The sequence below is a fragment of the Dasypus novemcinctus genome, chromosome 23, assembly GCF_030445035.2.
Source record: "Dasypus novemcinctus isolate mDasNov1 chromosome 23, mDasNov1.1.hap2, whole genome shotgun sequence".
In the NCBI taxonomy this organism is placed as follows: domain Eukaryota; kingdom Metazoa; phylum Chordata; class Mammalia; order Cingulata; family Dasypodidae; genus Dasypus; species Dasypus novemcinctus.
Window position 1 is genome coordinate 45952549 of NC_080695.1, and position 22685 is coordinate 45975233.

Below are 22685 nucleotides of genomic sequence, written 5' to 3' on the forward strand. Positions count from 1 at the left end.
TGAGGGAGAGCGCCGACCGCACTGGCTGAGGGAGAGCACCGCCCGCTTTCCCGCTGCCCGAGGGGCCAGGGGATGTGGGTGGTTGGTTAGGTGGGGCCTGTCTCCTGGGCTCAGGGGGCCACGGGAAGTCTGTGGCCTGGGGCCCATGGGCGTGGTGCCAAAGCAAGGCGGGGAAAGGCAAGAAGGGGCAGGCCCTGTGTGCCGGTTACAGGGCACGGGCCGGAGGAAGGGCCGGCCGGACGCCGACAGGTCTAGCGGTCCTGGGTTCTTGGGCCCAGGCGCAGTGGGCGCGGGCCCCCGCGGTCCCCAGCCACGTGTGGGTTGGTGCGGGACTGGGAGCTCCAAGGAAGGGCTGGGTGGCCGCCGCCTGCGTGGCTGCCTGCGTGGCTGTGCCGCCAGGGAAGGGCGCGCGCGGGTTGGGGTTGGGGCCGGGGGCCGGGGGCCGGGGGCCGGGGGCCGGGGGCCTGCATACCTGGCGCTGAGGGCGGCGGGAAGCCGGGCTCGGGGCTAGCAAAAGGAGGGCGAGCGAGAGGGAGGGGACGGCGCGTGGCAAAAGCCAGAGCACCGGGTATTCCCAGGCGGTCTCCCATGCAAGCACTAAGCAGGCCCGACCCTGCTTAGCTTCCAAGATCAAAGGAGATGGGGCGCGTTCAGGGTGGTATGGCCGTCGATGCTGGCTGCTGCTGGTGGCAGCCTCAAGAGCCTGCTGCGCCCCAGCTGCGCTGCCAGCCGCCAGCCTTCCGCTCCCGCCCCAGTTATTACAGTATGCTCCGCTTGAAACATTTAGCAGTATTACACGGACTAGTAGAAAAAAAATTCTTAATTGATATATTTGTTGATGGAAAGCCATAGAAAAATGAAGTTATGAAATATTCTTTCCTACAGAAGAACCTTGAAAACATTATGTTCAGTGAAATAAGTAAGGCTCATGAGCACAAAAATTGTGTGGTATCACTGCCACATCATGTCTAAAAGTAACAAATTCACAGAGATAGCAAGCAAATTACAGGTTACTGGGGAAGGGGGAGAGGGGCATATTGACAGGAGAGAAAGGAAGGAGTATGTTTTAAATTTTTTTAATTTAAGAAAGAGTTTTAAAAAAGTGAGATTAATATTAATATTTTGTTTAATCCCATGTATGCAAAATAGTGTCCTCTCCATCTCTGATTAATATTGAACATGTATTGAGAAATTTTAGCTTCTCAATTTCATGTCATTGAACTTTCTTATGTATTTAGACTTACATTTTAATTCAAGCATTAACGTTTTTTTCTTCTTTATTTTCTTTTTAAATGCTATATTAAAAAAATATGAGTTCCCCATATACCCCCACCCCCCCATCCACTCCTCCCACATCAACAACCTCTTCCATCATTGTGGCACATTCACTGCACCTGGTGAATCATTTTGGAGCACTGCTGCTCCACATGGAAAGTAGTCTCCATTATAGTCTACACTCTCCCCCAGTCCACCCAGTGGGCCATGACAGGACACACAATGTCCAGCATCTGCCCCTACAGCACCACCCAGGACAACTCCAAATCCTGAAAATGCCCCCACATCATATCTCTTCTTGTCTCTCCCTACCATCAGCAGCTACTGTGGCCACTTTCTCCACATCAATACTACGATTTCTTCCCTTACTAATCACAATAGTTCCCCAGCAGAACACCATTAAGTCCACTCTAATCCATACTCTATTTCTCCATCCTGTGGACCCTGGGATGGTTATGTTCAGTCCCCCTCTACATCAAGAGTGGGCTTAGATTCCACATGGGTGATGGATGCAATTCTCCTGCTTGCAGTTGTAGGCACTCTTGGTTCCCTGCTGTGGTGGTTGACCTTCTTCACCTCCCTGTTAGCTGGCCAGGGTAAGCCCAATAAACCAGAGGGTAGGAGTTGCAAGTCTGCTGAAGTTCAGGGCCTGGCTGTCACATGGACAGTCCAGAGATTCAGGTGTCCTGAGTATACACCAACCCAAACGCCAACCACAGGTCTGGTAAAAGTCACAGAAGACGCATGTGTAGAAAGTTCATATCTGAGTCCAACTCCATCACACTCAGGAACACAAACTCCAAAGTAGGACCAACTGACATGGCACCGAACTCCAGAGCCATCTGCCATGACCACAGAACCTGTAGGTCTCTGTAGGCCTCAACCAGTACCTGGGTTTCTATCTACTTTGGCTGTCTCTGGTACCCTGCTGAGGCATGCATAAGCATTACCCCTCTGATGACTTCCTGACTCTTTTTTGGAGATTCACAGTCATATAAACTCATTTGCCCTTTCCATTTCCCCCTTTTATCCAAAGTCAAAAAGCAGTTTTTAACACCTGATCTTAATGAAGGCTGAGATATTCTGCTGTTCTGAGTTGACCCTTTTATTCAAGGTCCTTTTCTAGTTACGTCATCAGCTGATGCTTGGTAGTAATCCCTCGGGACCAGGGAGGCTCATCCCCTGGAGTCATGTCCCACCCTAGGGGAAAGGTAATGCATTTACATGCTGAATTTGGCTTAGAGAGTAGCCACATTTTGAGCAACATGGAGGCTCTCAGGAGGTAACTCTTAGGCACCCTGCAGTTATATAGTCCTGTCGAAGCAATAAAATGGGGTTAAAAAGAACAAACATATTGCTTCAGTTTCTAAATTTAAGATTAAAATTAAATTAAAACCTAAATTCCTAGTTACACCAGCTTCATGCCAAGTGCTCAGTAGTCACATGAAGCTGGGGTCTACCCCATGATTGGTGCAGCTATGCATGCTTCAAATGCACTCCCAAGGTCAGGGAGTATTTTTTCTCCTGACTGGGGATGAGCATCCAATCTGTGTGCTCATGCCAGGTTCTGTCCTCTAAGGACACTTGAGTGTAGCTTAATACTCTGCTGTCTCTATCCTGAAGTTCATAACTTCTTTTTTATCAAGGTGCCATGCATTTTAATTTTTCACTGGGCCCTGGAAATTATGTATCTGGTCCTTTGCCCAGCATGAGTCTAGTGGCCTTGCACTTCTGCTAGCAATTACATCTAAGTCTACGATGTAAAGATGATGTAATTTTTCCATAAAAACTCCTTCAAGAGAGATTCAGTTCAAGTTGCAGCAAATGGAACTGAGAAGCATAAATTCCAAAGAGGTTGTTGTTTTAAGCTAGTGCTTCTTTGGGGTGGTTTATCATGCAAAGGAGGACTATTTCTTTTTAAGGAATGCTGCCTTTGGGAAAAAAGAATGCTTTTAAAAAAATCAGTTCAGTGAAAGTCCAATACCATATCACCACACACTTCTCATTTATCCTTTTAAGTATCTTTTTCAAAAATCAGTAATGACTTGAGTTACAAATAAGCATTCTCTTTTTTCTCCTTTAATTATCTTTCTCCATCTTTCTGTGACTATTCACTTGCATAATATTAAGAATCTTTAACTAATAGTTAATCTATCGCAAAGGCATATTGCTTTCTGATCAATTTGTTCTGGTGCTAATCTTTATAATTATAGAAAGCATTACCATAATTTTTTTAGTTTAGTTATTATTTGGCCTTGTAAATTCTATCAATCGATGTTAAATGTTCCCCCAGACAATTGGAAAGAATCTCTTTTTGGTATTTCTATCACAGCTATTGATTTATGAATTAATAGAAGGGTTTTTCTCTACTGTGCTTTTTTTAAAAGTCCTTAATACCTGCATTTATCTATATAATTTGTTGCACATATATTTTCTTTTTTTATGTAAAATTTATTGAAGTATAACATTCATAATGAGCATACGTAAACAGGAAGTGTATAGGAACAGTTGTGAACTTACAATAAAAACAAGTGTATCATCATAAAGGGCTCCCATAAATCAGCCCACCCCCAGTAGCTTGCATTGTTGTGAAACATTCATTTCACAATGAACTATGAAAGAGTATTGCCAAAATAATTCTTATAGCCCATATCTTACATTTGGTATATTTCCCCCCAACCCACCTGTTTATTAACACCCTGTATTAGCATTATCTATTTGTTATAGTTCATGAGGAAACATTGTTATATTTGTTCTGTTAACTACAGTCCATCTTCCACCACAGTATTCATTGTGTTACACAGTCCCATGCTTTGTACAACCCATTCAAAGTGTACCCTCAGAGGATCTCATTTTCCTCACAGAGTTGTGCTGTCATTACCTCAGCCAATTTCTGAACATTTTCATAACTCCAAAAGGAAGGCTCACAAGACCCCCTTATAACCCCTATAGTTGTCCCTTAGAATTGAAATAATATCTTCTTACCATTGCTGTAAAATAGCACATTACACTTAGCTATCGTTCATAAGTTATATTAGCTGTAATTTTCCTGTGTTTCACCATATTTTTAACACTTTGTAAAAGAGCATTCTTATATTTATATTATTAAAACTAATCTTCATCCACCACCAAATCATTTATACATTCCTTGGATTATCACCTAAATTACTTTCTTTTGACATTTATGTCCAAAGAAGACCTCTTACAGGCACAATCACATTTATAAATCAGCAGTGTTTGTTATACTAGCTATAATGTGTTCTGATCAACTCTATTCATTTCCTCACTTTTACAATAAACCTTATGAAAAATTCTACACACATAAGCATCAGCTCCCATTCTTAACCAACATTCTATTTCCTGGTAACCTATAGTCTAAAGTTTCCCTCCATGAGTTTGCACATCATATTTAGTTCATACTAGTGATACCATACATTATTTGTCCTTTTGTGTCTGGCTTATTTCACTCAATATAATGTCCACAGGGTTCATTCATGTTGTCATATACATATTGATTTCATTTCTTCTTATTGTTGAATAGTATTCCCTTGTATGGATACACCACATTTTCTTATCCATTCATCAGTTGATGGGCAATTGGGCTAATTCCATATTTTAGGAATTTTGAGTAATGCTGCTATGAACATCATTGTGCAAGTGTCAGTTCACATCCATGCTTTCAGTTCTTCTGAATATATTCCTAGTAATGGAATGCTGGATCATATGGCAGCTCTACATTTAGCTTCTTGAGGTTTCCCCAGTCTTCCACAGAGACTGCACCATTACACATTCCCACCAACAGTAAAGGAATGTTCCTAATACTCTACATCTTTTCCAGCACTTGTACTTCTCTGACTTTTTTCAAATGGTCACTCTATAAGGTGTAAAATGTTATTTCGTCGTAGTCTTGGTCAGCATTTCCCTAATAGCTAGTGAGGTTGAACATTTTTTTCATGTACTTTTTAATGTATTTATTCCCTCTTTGGAAAAATTTCTATTCAAGTCTTTTGCCTTTTATTTGTTTAGGTTATATTTCTTTTTTATTGTTGAATTTTGTGATCTCTCTATATAACATGGCTATCAAACCCTTATCAGGTATATGGTTTCCAAATATTTTCTCCCATTGAATAGGCTACCTTTTTACTTTCTTGACTCTTTTGAAGAACAAAAGTATTTAATTTTGAGGAGGTCCTACTTCTCTATTTTTTCATTTGTTGATTGTGCTTTGGGTGTAATGTTTAAGAAACTACCACCTACCATGAGATCTTTTTCTGGGACTTTTATGGTTGCAACCTCAATATTTAAGTCCTTGATAAATTTTCATTAATTCTTCTTAAGGTATGAGATAGGGAGGCTCTTTCTTTCTTTTGGATATGGATATCCAGTTGTCCCAGCACCATTTTCTGAATAGACTGTTTTGGCCCAGTTGGGTGTGCTTGGCAGCCTTCTCAAATATCTCTTGACCATAGATGTAACGATCTATTTCTAAGTTCTTATTTGGGTTCCGTTGGTCAAAATGTCTATCTTCCTGCCCGTATGATGCTGTTTTTTCCATTGTAGCCAAATAATGTGAATTAAAGTGAGCATATAAGAGTCCTCCAACTTTGTTCTGTTTTAAGACATTTTTGACTACTCAGGGCCCCTTATTCCAAATAAATTAGCTAATTGACCTTTCCACTTTTGTAAAAAAAAAAAGTGGGGCCTATTGGTATTTTGATTGGGATTACATTATCTCTGTAAATCAGTGTGGGTCAAATTGCCATCTTCACGATATTTAGTCTTCCAACACATGAACAAAGAATGCGCTTCCTTTAATTTACTTTTTGGTTTCTTTTAGCAATGCTTTGTAGTTTTCTGAATACAGGCCCTTTATGTCTTTAGTTAAGTTTATTTGAAATATTTGATTCTTTTACTTGTTATAAATGGATTTTTTCTGACTTCTTCCTCACATTGCTCAGCAGCAGCATATAGAAAGACTTCTAATTTTTGCATATTAATCTCGTATCCCACTACTTTGCTGAACTTGCTATTAAATTGAATGCATATGCTGAGGATTTATATAGGAGCCTATCATCAATAAATAGTGAAAATTTTACTTCTTCCTTCTTATATGGGTGCCTTTTATTTCTTCATCTTGCCTAATAGTTCTAGGTAGAACTTCTAGCAAAATATTGAATAACAGTCATGATAGTGAGCATCCTTGTCTTGTTCCCAATCTCAGCAAGAAAGTGCTCCTTCATCATTGAGCTCAAGCTAGCTGTGAGTTTTTCATATATGCACTATATCATATTGAGAAGGCTTCCTTCTATTCCTATCTTTTGGAGAGATTTGTCAAGAAAGAATGCTGTATTTTGTCAAATGCCTTCTCTGCATCATTGAAAAGGATTATGTGATTTTTCTTCAATTTATTAATGTGGTTTTTTATGCTAATTGATTTTCTTGTGTTGAACCACCCTTGCATGCCTGGAATAAAAACCACTTGAAGGTGGTATATAATGGTGGTAATGTGCTTTTGGATTTGGTTTGCAAGTATTTTTTTGAGGATTTTTGCATCTAAACACATTAGAGAAATTGGTCTATAAATTTCATTTTTTTTGTATTAACTTTATCTGGTTTGGTTATTAAGGTGATGGTGGTTTCATAGAATTAGTCTGATAAGTATTCCTTCCTATTCAATTTTTTGGGAGAGCTTGAGCAGAATTGGTACTAGTTCATCTTTGGGTGATTGGTAAAATTCACCTGTGAAGTCATCTTGTCCTGAACACTTCAGTTTGGAGAGGTTTTAGATGGCTGTTTCAGTCTCTTGTGATTTGTTTTTTGAGGTCTTCTGTGTCTTCTAGGATCTGAGTAGTTTGTTCCTGTATATCTAGGAACTTGTCCATTTCATCTCCATTGTCTGTTGGTATTTAGTTGTTCATAGTATCCTTTCATGATCTCTCTTATTACTGCCGTGTCAATGCATCTTCTCTCTCTTTTTCTTTGTCATTCTAGCTAATGGTTTGTCAATTTTGTTTATCTTATAGAAGAACCAATGTTTGGATTTGTTGATTCTCTCTTGTTTTGTTTGTTTTTTTAATTTAATTTATTTCTGCTTTGGTCTTTATTGTTTATTTCCTTTGACTTTGTTCTTTTTTTTAGTTCCTAAAAGTGTAGAATTAGGACTTCATTTCAGCTCTTTCTTCTTTAATGTAAGCATTAAATCCTGTAAATTTCCCTCTCAGCACTATTTTGCTCTATCCCATAGGTTTTGATATGCTCTGTTCCCATTTTTTATTCATCTTGAGATATTTACTGAGTTTTCTTGCAATTTCTTCTTTGACTCACTGATTATTTAAAAGTTTGTTGTTTAATTTCCTATCCACTATTGATTTCCAGCATCATTCCACTATGATCAGAGAAAGTGTTTTGTATAATTTCAGTCTTTTTAAGTTTATTGAGGCCTGTCTTGTAAGCCATCAAATGGTCTATCAAGGAGAAAGATCCATGAGTATTTGCAAAGAACATATATCCTACTGTTTGAGACGTAATGCTCTGTAAATGTCTGTTAGGTCAAGTTCATTTATCACAGTATTCTAGCTTTCAGTTTCCTTATTTATCCTCTGTTCAGACTTTCTATCCAATGCCGATAATAGTGTATTGACGTCTCCAACTATTATTTCAGAAAAATGTATTTCTCCCTTCAGTTTTGCCAGAGTGTATTTCATGCCTCTTGGGGCACCCAGGTTAGATGCATAAATATGTATTATAGTTATTTCTTCTTGGTGAATGATCCTTTTATTAATATGTAGTGATCTTCTTCATCTCTTATAACAGTTTTGCATTTAATATTTTGTCAAATATTCTCTTATACCAGTTTTGTAATTCAAATTTTGTCAAATATTACTATCACTAATCCAGATCTTTTTTTTTTATTACTATTTCTATGGAATATCTTTTTCCAACCGTTCACTTTCAACCTGATTGTGTTTTTACATGTGAGGTGAGTCGCGTGGGTCTTTTTTATCATTTCTGTGAGTCTATGTCTTTTGATTGGGGATTTCAATCCATTAATGTTCAATGTTATTATAATAAAGACATTACTTAACTTCATCCATTTTATCCTTTGACTTTCTGTTGTCATATCTGACTATTGTTTGTCTTTTTACCCTTTAATTTATCCTTCCAAATTGTCTTCATTTCTACAATCTTCTCCAAGTCTCTCTGCCTTGTCTTTTCCTTTCAGGCTGTAGCATCCTTTAGTACCTCTTGTAAATCTGGTCTTTCGGTAAGATATTCCCTCAGTTTTTATTCATCTTTGAAGATTTTAAACTCACCCTCATTTTTGAAGGACAGTAATTCTGGATAAAGATTTCTTGGCTGGCAGGTTTTCTCTTTCAGTACCTTAAATACATCATAGTACCTTCTTCTCACCTCCATGGTTTCTGATGAGACATAGGCACTTAGTCTTATTGAGCTTCCTTTGTATGTGATGCTTTGCTTCTCTCTTGCTGCTTTCAGAATTCTCTCTTTATCTCTAGTATTTGTCATTCTGAATAATATGTGTCTCAGTGCATGTCTATTTGAATTTTTTCTGTTTACAGTATGTTTTCTTTCTTGGATATTGATATTTATATCTTTCATAAGGGTTGGAAAGTCTTTTGTCATTATTTCCTTAAATATTCTTCCTGCTTCTTTCCTTTTTTCTTTCCTTCTGGGCCACCAATAATATCTATGCTTGTGCATTTCATGTCATCATTCAATTTCCTGAGTTCCTGTTCAATTTTTTCCATTCAATTTTCTATCTGTTCTGTCTTCTAAAGTTCAGATTTTCTCTTCTCAGATTCACTTATTCATTCTTCTACCACTTCAAATTGGCTGTTCTTTGCCTCAGATATATTTTTAACCTCATCCATTGTGTCTTTTTATATTCATTTCTTTAAAAATATTACATTCAAAAAATATGAATTCCCATTCAACCCCACTGCCCCCACCCCCCACTCCCCCCACAGCAATACTCTTTCCCAACATCATGACACATCCATTGCATTTGGTAAGTACATCTCTGGGCATCGCTGCACCACATGGTCAATGGTCCACATCATAGCCCATACTCTCCCATGTTCCATCCAGTAGGGCCCTGGGGGGATCTACAATGTCCCGTTATTGTCCGTTAAGCACCACCCAGGACAACTCCAAGTCCGGAAAATGACTCCACATGTCATCTCTTCCTCCTATTCCCCGCACCCAGCAGCCACCATGGCCACTTTTCCCACACGAATGCCACATTTTCCCTGTGGTCATTGGAGTGGTTGTGTTCATTGCACTACTATGTCAAGAGGGGGCTTAGATTCCACATGGATACTGGATGCAATCCAGTTGTAAGCACTCTAGGCTCCATGGTGTGGTGGTTGACATTCTTCAACTCCATGTTAGCTGAGTGGGGTAAATCCAATAAATCAGAGTGTAGGAGTTGAAGTCTGTTGAGGCTCAGGGCCTGGCTATCATATTGTCAGTCCAGAGATTCAAATCCCCTAGATATATCTTAAACCCCAGCACCAACTACAATTCCAATAAAGTAGCATGAAAGTCTTGTGAAAAGAGATCCCATCTGAATCCAGTTCCATCACACAGAAACACCAACTCCAAAGAAGGGCCAACTGTCATGGCAGTGAACTCCATCTCCCATGACCATAGAATCCGTGGGTCTCTTTAGCCCTCAAAAGAACCAATACATGGGGTTGTATCTACTTTATCTGTCTCTGAGACTCTGCTCAGGTGTGCATAAGGGCAATCCTTCTGACAACCTCCAGACTCTTTTTTATAGATTCATAGCCATATAAACTCATTTCTCCTTTCCATTTCCCCCTTACATTAGGTCAAACAGCATTTTAAAGTCCTGTTATTATATGTAGACAGGGACATTCTGCTGGTCCGCATTGAACCTTTAATTCAAGGTCATTTTCTAGTTGCATCATCAGCTGGTATTTGGTAGTGATCCCTCGGTGCCAGGGAGGCTCATCCCCGGGTGTCATGTCCCACGCTGTGGGGAATGCACTGCATCTACATGCTGAATTTGGCTTTGAGACTGGCCACATTTTAGTAACATGAAGGCTGTCAGGAGGAAACTCCCAGGCACAGTGCTGCTCTAGGCCTTGTTCTTATTTCAGGTGTATAGGCTCACAAGCATAGTCATTAGTGTCAGGGGCTCACTGTTGGACCCTCATTCCTTCCTGGTTCTTACCGTTGCACCTGGGGGACTGATGCTGCTCCCCTAGGGACCACGACAGAGCAACCCCGGCCAGGAACCCAGTATCCCCCCCAGCTGTTGTTTTTAATTGTTTCCACTATGAGTATATCCAAACATTACCATGCACCCTGGACATATGCCCTGTATAACTCCCTGTCAACCATATATCGCCTGTCCATATTCCTCCGCCACCTTTGTTGAACCACTCTGTGATCCAAAACTTCCTGAAAAGCGAAGCTCAGTATAATGTCAGGTTCCCTTACTAGTAAAATGGAATATAGCCATGAGTTTAAAGGTTAGATCTAGAATACGTATTGATTTGGAAAAATTCTGCATCCTATCTTTTTCTTTTCTTTTTTCCTAATTATTGAGCTTCTCTTCACAAGAGCCTTAGATCACAGTAATTCATATATACAATATACAGTACTCCCACACATCCACACACCTTTTCCCTTCCACAGCGATAGTCTTATAACTTATTCATATCATATTTACTTAAACTGATGTACAGACTCTGAGACAATAGCTTTCAAACAAGGTGACATCTGTGCTTACATTGTGGTCCATACTTTAGGATATACAGTTTTCTAAATTTTTAGTTATCCTATGTTTTACATTATGGTTTACATTATTAGTCTGTCGTACCCTATATGTTTTTGGTGTAATATTACATGTTTTATATCCATCCTTGTGTACTCTCGTGAAACTCCTCTCTTACCCCCACATTTACCTTGGTTCCATCCATTCAACATCCATTTTCCCCTCCTCTTGGGGCCCACAGCGACAGCCAATCTCCATTTCCCGAGGAGCCACGTCCAGAGATACTTGCAACAGTGTTCAGGGCCTGACTTGCTCAACTGCCCTAATGCCCTGGGAGCCACCCTTTCTCTCAAGAGATACAGTTCCCTCTATTTGACGGCATTAGTCCTCCCCAGGATGTGGGGCCACCCCCACTCTCACTACTTGTGTCTCTATCCAATGGTACAACCCACCCTGGCAAAATGAGCATTCAGACATTCCCCAGGAGTCCATCCCGCATCAGACCATCCCCACTGAGCATCCTAAACAGGTAACCCTCCTAATTATATTTTGATACGATTTTCTCAGCATTTTACTCTCAACCAACACCTGACACTCTCCTATGTTCGTATGTTGCCCCTCCCTCCCCCCAATGTTTTGGGTAATATTACCCATCCGCCCCTCCCCAGCCCCCTCAACCACGCAAATCCCCACCCAAAGGCAACCCCTTGCCCCCATTTTATCTCTTCTTTGTGCTCATACTTACCGCCAGCTCATCATAGATTCCACCCCTGCAGACGTCGGCTCATATCCCTCCTCCACCCCCGATTTCCTGTAAGCCTATCTTCCAGTCTCTAGCTCTCTGAGGCAGCTTGCTTATTTCATATCATTGAGGTCATGTAGTATTTGTCCTTCAATGCCTGGGTTGCTTCACTCAACATAAGGTTCTCAAGATTCATCCATGTTATCATGTGTGTTTGTAGTGTATTTGTTCTTACAGCCGAGTAGTATTCCATTGTATGTATATACCACATTTTATTGATCCACTCATCTGTTGATGGGCATTTGGGTTGATTCCAACTTTTGGCAATTGTGAACAATGCTGCTATGAACATTAGTGTACATATATCGGTTTGTGTCCTTGTTTTCAGTTCTGCTGGGTATAAACCCAGCAGTGGTATTGCTGGGTCATATGGCAAATCTATGGTTAGTTTTTTGAGAAACTGCCAAACTGTCCTCCAGAATGGTTGGATCCTTCTGCATTCCCATCAACAGTTCCCCTTTCTTCACATCCTCTCCAGCATTTGTATTCTTCTGTTTTTTTCATAGCTGCCAATCTTATGGGAGTAAGATGGTATCTCATTGTAGTTTTGATTTGCATTTCCCTGATAGCTAGAGATTTGGAGCATTTTTTTTCATGTGCTTTTTAGCCATTTGTATTTCTTCTCTGGAGAAGTGTCTGTTTAAATCTTTTTCCCATTTTTTTAAATGGGTTGTTTATCTTTTTATTTTCAAGATATAGGAGTTCTTTATATATGCAAGTTATAAGTCTCTTATCAGATATATGGTTGCCAAATATTTTCTCCCATTGTGTGGGTTCCCTTTTTACTTTCTTGACAAACTCCTTTGAGGTGCAGAAGGCTTTAATTTTGAGGAAGTCCCATGTATCTATTTGTTCTTTTGCTGCTCGTGCTTTTGGTGTGATATTCATGAAGCCATTTCCTATTACAAGATCCTGTAGAAGTTTCCCTACACTGCTTTCCAAGGTCTTTATGGTCTTGGCTCTTATATTTAGGTCTTTGATCCATCTTGAGTTGATCTTTGTATAACGTGTGAGATGGTAGTCCTCTTTCATTCTTCTACATATGGATATCCAGTTCTCCAGGCACCATTTGTTGAATAGGCCATTCTCTCCCAGTTGAGAGGGTTTGGTGGCTTTATCGAACATTATATGGCTATATATATGAGGTTCTATATCAGAACTTTCAATTCAATTCCATTGGTCTGTGTGCCTCTCCTTATGCCAATACCATGCTGTTTTCACTACTGTAGCTTTGTAGTATGTTTTGAAGTCAGGTAGTGTGATTCCTCCAATTTCGTTTTTCTTTTTCAATATGTCTTTGGCTATTCGGGGCCTCTTTCCTTTCCAAATAAATTTCATAGTTAGTTTTTCGAGTTCCTTAAAGAAGGCTGTGTTGATTTTTGTTGGGATTGCATTGAATGTGTAGATGAGCTTTGGTAGGATAGACATCTTAATAATATTTAGTCTTCCTATCCATGAACAGGGAATATTCTTCCATTTATTTAGGTCTTCTTTGATTTCCTTGAAGAGTCTTGTATAGTTCCTGGTGTATAAGTTTTTCACATCTTTAGTTAAATTTATTCCTAAGTATTTGATTTTTTAATTTACTATTGTGAATGGTATTTGTTTCTTGATTTCCTCCTGATCTTGCTCATTATTGGTGTACAGAAATGCTACTGATTTTTGCGCATTGATCTTATAACCTGTGAATTTACTAAACTCATTTATGAGTTCTAGAAGCTTTGTTGTAGACCTCTCAGGGTTTCCTATGTATAGGATCATGTCATCTGCAAATAATGAAATTTTGACTTCTTCCTTTCCAATTTGAATGCCTTTTATATCTGGTTCTTGCCTCAGTGCTCGAGCAAGTACTTCTAAGACAATGTTAAATAGAAGGGAAGACAATGGGCATCCTTGTCTTGTTCCTGACTTTAGAGGGAAGGATTTTAGGATTTCTCCATTGTAAACAATGTTGTCTGTAGGTTTTTCATATATACTCTTTATCATGTTCAAAAAATTTCCTTGTTTTCCAATCTTTTGGAGTGTTTTTATTAAGAAAGGGTGCTGTATTTTGTCAAATGCTTTTTCTGCATCTATAGATATAATCAAGTGATTTTTTTCCTTCAATCTGTTTATATGGTGTAATACATTGATTGATTTTCTTATGTTGAACCATCCTTGCATACCCGGAATAAATCCCACTTGGTTGTGGTGTATAATTCGTTCAATGTGTTGTTGAATACGATTAGCAAGTATTTTGTTAAGTATTTTTGCGTCTAGGTTCATTAGAGAAATTGGTCTGTAGTTTTTCTTTCTTCGTTGTCTTTGTTTGGCTTTGGTACTAGGGTAATGTTGGCATCATAGAAGGAGTTAGGCAATGTTCCTTCTGTTTCGATTTTTTGGAAGAGTTTCAGCAGGATTGGTGTTAGTTCTTTCTGGAATGTTTTGTAGAATTCACCTGTGAAGCCGTCTGGCCCTGGGCTCTTCTTAGTTGGGAGGTTTTTAATGACAGATTCTATCTCTTTACTTGTTATTGGTTTGTTGAGATCATCAATTTCTTCTTTGATCTATATGGGCTGCTTATGTGTTTCTAGGAATTTGTCCATTTCCTCTGAATTGTCATTTTTGTTGGAATAGTTTTTCAATGTATCCTCTTATGATAGACTTTATTTCAGTGGGGTCAGTGGTGATATCTCCTTTCTCATTTCTTAGTTTGTGTATTTGCTTCATCTCTCTTTTCTCTTTGTTAGTCTCGCTAAAGGTTTCTCAATTTTGTTGATCTTCTCAAAAAACCAGCTCTTGGTCTTGTTTATCTTTTCAAGTGCTTTCTTATTTTCTATTTCATTTAGTTCCGCTCTTATCTTTGTTATTTCCTTCCTTCTTCTTCCTGTTGGATTACTTTGTTGTTTTTTTTCTAATTCCTTCAAAGGTGCAGTTAGTTCTTCAATTTTTGCTTTCTTCTTTTTTGATATATGAATTTATGGCTATAAATTTCCCTCTCAGTACTGCTTTTCCTGCGTCCCATAAATTTTGGTATGTTGTGTTATCATTATCATTTGTTTCAAGGTAGTGATTGATTTCTTTTGAGATTTCCTCTTTGACCCACTGTTTTTCTAAGAGTGTGCTGTTTAATTTCCAAATCGTGGTGTGAAATCTGGGCCTCTGTCCCTTGCAAATTTCCAGCTTCACTCCACTGTGGTCAGAGATATTGTTTTGTATGATTTCAATCTTTCTGAAATCATTAAGCCTTTCTTTGTGGCCTCGCATATGGTCTATCTTGGAGAATGATCCATGTGTGCTTGAGAAAAATGTATATCCTGCTGTGTTTGGGTGTAATGATCTATATATGTCTATTAGATTCAGCTCCTTTAATATACTGTTCAAAGGTTTTGTTTCCTTAGTGATTCTCTTTTGAGATGTTCTGTCAAGAGTTGATAGTGGTGTATTAAAATCCCCCACTATAATTGTAGATGCATCTATTCTTTCTCTTAGTTTTTCCAGCATTTGCCTCATGTATTTAGAGGCGCCCTTGTTAGGAGCATAAATATTTATGATTGTTTGATCTTCTTGACTGATTGTCCCTTTCACTAAAATGTAGTATCCTTCTTTGTTTCTCACAATTGTTTTTCATTTAAAGTCTATTTTGTCTGATATTAACATAGCTACTCCTGCCTTTTTTTGGTTATTGTTTGCTTGTATGATTGTTTTCCAGCCATTCATTTTCAACCTCCATGAGTCTCTGGGTCTAAGATGTGTCTCTTGTAGACATCATATAGATGGGTCATATTTCCTTATCCAATGTCTCAGTCTGAATCTTTTGATAGGTGAGTTTAATCCGTTGACATTCAGAGTTATTACTTTCAAGGAATTATTTGTGTTAGCCATATTTTGATTGGAGTTGTGTTTGTCATATTTTGTTTGCTTTTTTTTCCTTCTTTTTTTTGTCTTTTTTGTTGCTCTTACACTCTCCTCCAACTCTGCCTGTCCTGTTTTTTCCTTTCTTCCTGCAGAACTCCCTTTAGAATTTCTTGAAGGGGAGGTTTCTTGTTGGCATACTCTTTCAGTTTCTGTTTATCTGTGAATATTTTGAACTCTCCATCATTTTTGAATGCTAGTTTAGCTGGATAGAGTATTCTTGGTTGGAAATATTTTTCCTTTAGTACCTTGACTATATCATACCACTGCCTTCTTGCCTCCATGGTTTCAGATGAGAAATCAGCACTTAATCTTATGGAGCTTCCCCTGTATGTGATGTTTTTCTTTTCCCTTGCTGCTTTTAGAATTTTCTCTTTGTCTTTAGCATTGGATAATTTGACAAGTATATGTCTTGGGGTGGGCCTGATGGGGTTTATGACAAGTGGGGTGCACTGTGCTTCTTAGATATGTACATCTGTCTCTTTCATTAGATTTGGGAAGTTTTCAGCTATTATTTCCTGCAACACTCCTTCTGACCCCTTTCCCTTCTCTTTTCCTTCTGGAATCCCTATAATACATATGTTTGAGCATTTTGCATTATCATTCAGTTCCCTAAGTCCTAGCTGGATTTTTTCTATCTTTTTATTGACCAATTCTACTATCTGTTTGATTTCTGATGTACTGTCTTCCACATCAGTAATTCTCTGCTCTGCCTCTTCTAGTCTGCTGATGTTTGCTGCAAGTGTATTTTTGATTTCTTGAACTGTGGTGTTCATTCCCATCATATCTGTTATCTTTTTGCATATGTCTGCAGTTTCCCTTCCAAGTGTTGTCTTCATGTTGTTAACCTCTTCCTTTACTTCATTAAATTTGTCGGTGATAAATGTTCTGAGATCTTTCATTACTTGTGCGAACTTCTGCTCCCCTTCCTGATTTTTAGTTTCTTGATTGGATTCAGCCATGTTTTCCTGATTACTGGTTTGGTTTGTAGATTTTTGTTGCTGTGTGGTCATCACTTTATCTTGACGGGTTTAATCAGTTCCTTACCTTCTTTGTCTAGTCTTGGAGATTAATTAGCTCTTGTTTTTGCGTAAGTGTTATATCTTCTCTTTGTCACTTTGTTCTTATTTTAATTTCTTATTGCTGGTTGAGTTCACTTAAAAGGAAAGTATTAGGGCCGGGGAAAGGCAATTGTGTAAGCAAGGAAAAAATGTAAAGTAGTATTGGTGATAAATGTTAATAGAGCAACAATATGAGATCTGGGAGGATGGATGTTAGATTCATGTAAGTTGTGTAGAGTTATAGCAGTAGGTAGAGTACCTATAATGAGGTAGTCAACTGAATATGGGAGGAATATGGTATGAATTAAAAAGCTATTGTTTTCGTGAGAGAGGGAAAGAGAAAAGAAAGGCAAGAGTTTCAAGAGTGGATAACAGACAGAAAACAAAACAAAGGTATTAGAAATTAAGAGTTAGACACTTTGTGGATCAAATAAAGGGAGGTGGAATATTGGAGAGACAGTAGATGATGGAGGCTATCAAGATGTAGGCGAAAGGAGATAGTGTAGGTAGCCAAATGTATTCAAACAGAAATGAGGCAGTGGAGGATGAGGAAACCCAGCAAATGTGCGGTGTTCCCTGTAGCACCTATTGTATAGTTAAGATAATATAAAATAAGAAGAAATTGAGGGACGAGAGAGAGAGAAAAAAAAAGAGAAGAAAGGAAGAAAGAAAAAGGGGGGTGGATAAAGGGTGGGGAACAGGTAGGGAAAAGAAAAAAAAGATATACACCTACCACAACAGCCACAAGAATAACAATTAAAAAAAAAAGCCCTAAAAACTGAAAAAAAAAAAGAATTTGGGGGATACGCTGGGAGAAAAGACTACGGGATAATGCAATGTTAGCAATCAGGATATTAAAAATAAATAAAAAATAAAATAGAATAAAAGTAAAAACAAAACAAAACAAAAAAGAAAAAACGCAAAAATTGAGGGCTAGGACATTCAAGGACCTCAGATGGACCTCAGGCCATGATGGATTCAGGGATGGAAAGTCTGAGATATTGAAGACTCAAGAGGTGTGAGTCTCTGGGGTTTGGGCCACCAGGGTTTAGGGGACTCAGACCTGGGAACCTCAAGTCCGGTTAGCAGGGAGCCTGGGAGCACTGCAGTGCATCACAGCCTTCAGGGATCCCTGCAGCTGGGTGCCAGGCCTATGGGTGAGGTCACATCCACAACCTCTATCCTGTATGCCTGTACCCCACAATTCACTCACTCACTGGGGTCTATTCTGTGGATGTATCACCAGTTCAACTTCAGGACCTCTCCCACCCTGTGATCCCCTGGAATGGCCACCTGGGGGCCCCTCTATACTGCAGCCAACTTAATGATGCAGATCAATAGCCAGGCCTGGGGGTGGGGCTCCAGCCGGAAACGCTAATAACAGAGTCCAAACCCAAAATTCCCACGCTTTGCAAAATATTCCCCTAATCGGCTTCCAAATGTCTCCCACCCTGCCAGACCCTGGTGGAGTCTCTTTATTGCTATCAATTTAAGTCCACTGTAGATCAGCAGCCTAACTTGTGGTGGGGGCTGGGCTCTAGGCGGAAGCGCTATTGTTTGTGTCGGCAATCAAAAATTCCCCCACTTCGCAATAAAACTCCCGTTTGTCTCCCCAAATCGGTCTGCAAGTGCCTCCTGCCCTATTAACCTCCCAATAGGCCGCTCAGGGCAATAGGCTGCTCAGTACTGCAGAGCCTTCAAAAAAAAAAAAGAAAAAAGAAAAAATGCCACGGTGGCTCATGGCGCTGCAGCTCCACCCACCTTAGGAGGCAGCGTTCCGCGCACAGCCCGGACTTCCTTGTAAAGAGTCTCAATTATATTTTATAGACATATTTTCTCTGTTACCTTCCCACCAAATCGATGTCCAGACACCTCCTGTCCTGCAAAAATCCTGGAACAGCCTGGTCCCGAAGAACCTCCAACGCTGCCCAGTCACTTCTTTGCAGGAGATATTATCAGGTAAGCTCACTCAGCCACCATCTTGCCCCCCTCCCCTCTGTTGTGTCTTTCATTCCTATAAGCTCTGTTACTTTTTGAGCAGACTTTCAAGTTGTTCTTTATGCTTGCCCAGTTTGTTTAATATCCTTTATCTCTTATGTCATATTTTCCTTCAACTCTTCAACTTGACTTTGAAATTTGTGTGATTTTCAGTGATTAGTTGTTTAAATCCTGTGTCTTATCAGGATTTGTGGTTTGTTCCCTTAGCTGTTCAATATCTTCCTGTTTATTAGCAAGGCTTGTAATTTTTTGCTGATGTCTCAGCATATGATTCTATTGGTGAATTTACTCTGACAGTCAATTTCTTGCTCTTGTCTTGTGGTTTTGTTTCATGGTTCTTCTTTGATATTTTGGTTCAACTTATTCTAGATCTTTAAAATTGCCCAACATATAAGTTATCAAAGTAGGGCCAGGGACCCACTAATAGGTGCAGATTTGATCCAAGGGGTCTGAAATGAAAGACTCCAAAAAGCATTTTTTTTCTCTTTGCAGTTCCCAGACAGCCAGTGAGATGGCACTTGTCAGAAAATCTTTCCACAGAGGTGTGTCTTCTGATCTCCACTTCCTGTGATTCTGGTGTGTCCAGAACCAAGATTCGAAGAAGGCTTTGCTGCCCAAACTCATTAAGAGAAACCACTCTCCACCCTTTGCTGCACCCTCCCTCTTCCCAGGGATGAAGAAGTCTGTTCTCCTCTCATTTGACTACAGGGACCCAAGGGTTTTATCTAAAACATTCCTTTAAGTTTGGGGGATAGGCCCATTCCCAACTGTGGAGACCAGTAACACATGATTTTCATTTTGACTTCTTTGTCTCTCTGTCCCTCAACTTTCTGGAGGATGTGCAGCACTTTCCTGGTCTGCTGATCCCCAAAGCATCTTCCTTGGACAGCCTTCTGCCCTTCCTCCATTGTTTTTATGAGATAGTTGAGATATGACTACCTACTCTGACACCATCTTCCTGAAAGTCCCCTCTAGTGTGTTTTTATCTTTTGGAATTTTCAATAACCAAAATCTCACAAGGTGTTCAGCTGCCAAAGGAATTCTCTGACCCTATATCAAATTATTCATACATACACACACACACACATCCTTTTAAACTTCCTTTTATTATGTTTGATTACAAAATTACTAAAGTAAATAAAAAATATGTTATCTCTTTGCTGTCATTATCATTCTTTTGTTTCTTCAATTATAATTTAAATCCTACAAATACTACATATTTGAACATTCCTAAAATATTGAATATGATACGTTAAAAAATGTTGATTGAAATTGACAGTTGAAAATAAATTAATTAAATGACAAAATCATCATGTAATCCTCCCCATTTTTACCATTCCTTAATTACTTGACCAACTACCAACTTGATTAGTTTGAAATTGTAAAATTTGTTAATGGAAGGAAGTTAACATTTGTATTGATTTGCTTCAAGTGTAAACATGTATACTGGAATGTGAAATAGTAATGATTAATTGGGAATGCATTAACAGAGCAAACTAATAAATCCTTGATAGAACAGGATTCGTTTATAAGATGTAGAATACAACAGTCAGTGAGAGAGAGGAAGGTAAGGGAAAGGAGAAAGAGCAGCAAGCCTAAAAATCAGAATAATAAGAAAATGTGATGGAAACATTCTATATGCCATAAATTGTTTTAAATGCCATATATGGATTATTTCTTTTCTTCTCCAAACAACTTTGGGATGTAAGAACCATTGTTATTCTATTTTTACAGTTGATGAGATTTAATAATGTAAAAATTGAATAACTTGCTACAATTTGCATGGAGAGAAAATGGTAGAATTTGTACTTTGAAAGAAGAAATATCAGTGCAGCTTACCAACAATGAATCAGAAACCTTAGGGCCAAATTTGCTTCAGAATTCTGAATTTTCATTTTTATAATGAAGTAGTACTATGCATAGACCACATATTTGTAATACCAGTGGAGTATATAACACCTTATCATTGAACACATTATGATTTTTTTGTATCAAAATATGAATATCCATCCTAAATTTTAAAAATTAAGAAAATATATCATTTATTTTCATATTAGTTTTTTCTGTTAAATGAGTTTTGGGGATAAACTTAAGGGAAAGTTTTGTGTTTCCAAACATCATTTGCATTTTTAAATGAAAATAGGTGATTTTAAACTTGCATCAACTGCACAAGATGTATGATTTGAAAAGATATAATTTTGTGCAAGATATGAATTTTACTGATAAAGCAGTTTAAGTTATTAAAATAATTTAAGGCAGATGCCACATGCATAATGCCAAAAATACATGCTCTCTACTCAGTACTGTGTTTGATAATTATAAAGAAATATATGTCAACACTTCTATCTAATCAGTAGGCATGGAATGATACAGAATGATTATGTTAAATTTGGGATTTGGGTATAAAGGAAGATTGAGCAAACTCATTAAGATTTCATGCACAAAATGTGAACAGAAGCTGATGAGAAAATCACTAGAGTCAATGTGGTTCCAGTGATCCTGACAGCCTGAACCAAGGATGGCAACTTCAGCAATGGAAACTGGCAGCAGAAGCAGCCCTGAGAGAAAGAGGGCCCTATGTGCTACGTAGACATGGAAAAGGAATTCTTTCAGCTATTAATATCTGTGTTTTTGCAAACTGAGTGGGTCAAGTGTAGTTTGCATTTATATTTGCATGTATTTGTTTCTCTCTTATTTGAAAACAATTTCCTACAAAATCAAGAACTCTTCTCAAAACAAATATAAGTCTAAAAGTATGAAACTATATTTGACTACACAATAATAACAATGTAACTTTAAATTACAGTTTTTTTTTTGGGCCAGTCACTTTGGTAAAGGGCTATAAAACTTATTATCCAGAAAATCAGCAACTTTCATTTGAATAATTCTTTCAACATACAATACCAAACTTTGGGTGATACACATAAAGCAGTGCTTAAAAACACAACGCAGCACATAAAGCAATGCTTAAAAGCACAATGCAATTATTAGAAAAGTAGAAGAGAAGAAAGAAGAGGAAAAAAGATTAGACTAGAAGTTAATTATATAAAAAATTAAGCGTAAAGTTGGTTCTTTGCAAATATTAACATACAGCAATGTTGGTGAAGAAAACACATATACAGCATCCATGCATGCACAGATAAGAAAATCATTTTTAAAATAGCTGATATTAAACCTAATGTCTTATAAATAAATAAAACAAACATTTAATTCCAATATTAGAACTAAATACTAGTAAACAATACAAAAGATGAATGAGATGATGAGATAATTTGAGTAAATTATTCTAGTATTCTTTTGTTTTTCTGTAGGAACATGAAAATATTGATTAAATCTACAATGCTTTTAAATATTAAATTTAAAAGCAAAATAGACTTATAAATTATAATCTGATAATAATATATGAGAAATCCAATAAAAAATATGTGCTCAATCTTATCGAAAACAAATGAGAAGAAAATATATACATATGAAAGGCAGGATCAAGAAAAAACTCAAAATAAGGTCATAGTAATAATTTCAAGTATTTCAGTAATGGTAATACAGTAAATGGACTAAACGCAGCAGTTAAAGGACAGGGATTGCCAAATTTGATATAAAATCTGCTCTATTTCAACTGATCAACTCAAACACAGAGAATTATAGATTAATAAAGACAATCTACCACTTGAGACAAAACGAGCAAATTATTTTAGTATCTGGTTCTATGTTCCATTTTAACTCATTGAAAAATATACATATATAATATAAAATTTCCTCCAACATCTCTTAATTTGAACTCATTGCTATCCAATGTACAAATATTAATCATTAATTTCTTTGGTATTCATTGTAATACCCTAATTATCATAAAAATTATTCTTTCTTGCATTAGCCTTGATCATGAAAA

The 22685-nt window shown here is 38.1% G+C and overlaps 1 pseudogene; it reads right to left on the bottom strand.

Moving 5' to 3' along the window:
• Nucleotides 1-553: 553 nt before the first annotated feature.
• LOC111760742 (5S ribosomal RNA) lies at nucleotides 554-672 on the bottom strand (annotated as a pseudogene).
• Nucleotides 673-22685: the final 22013 nt, after the last annotated feature.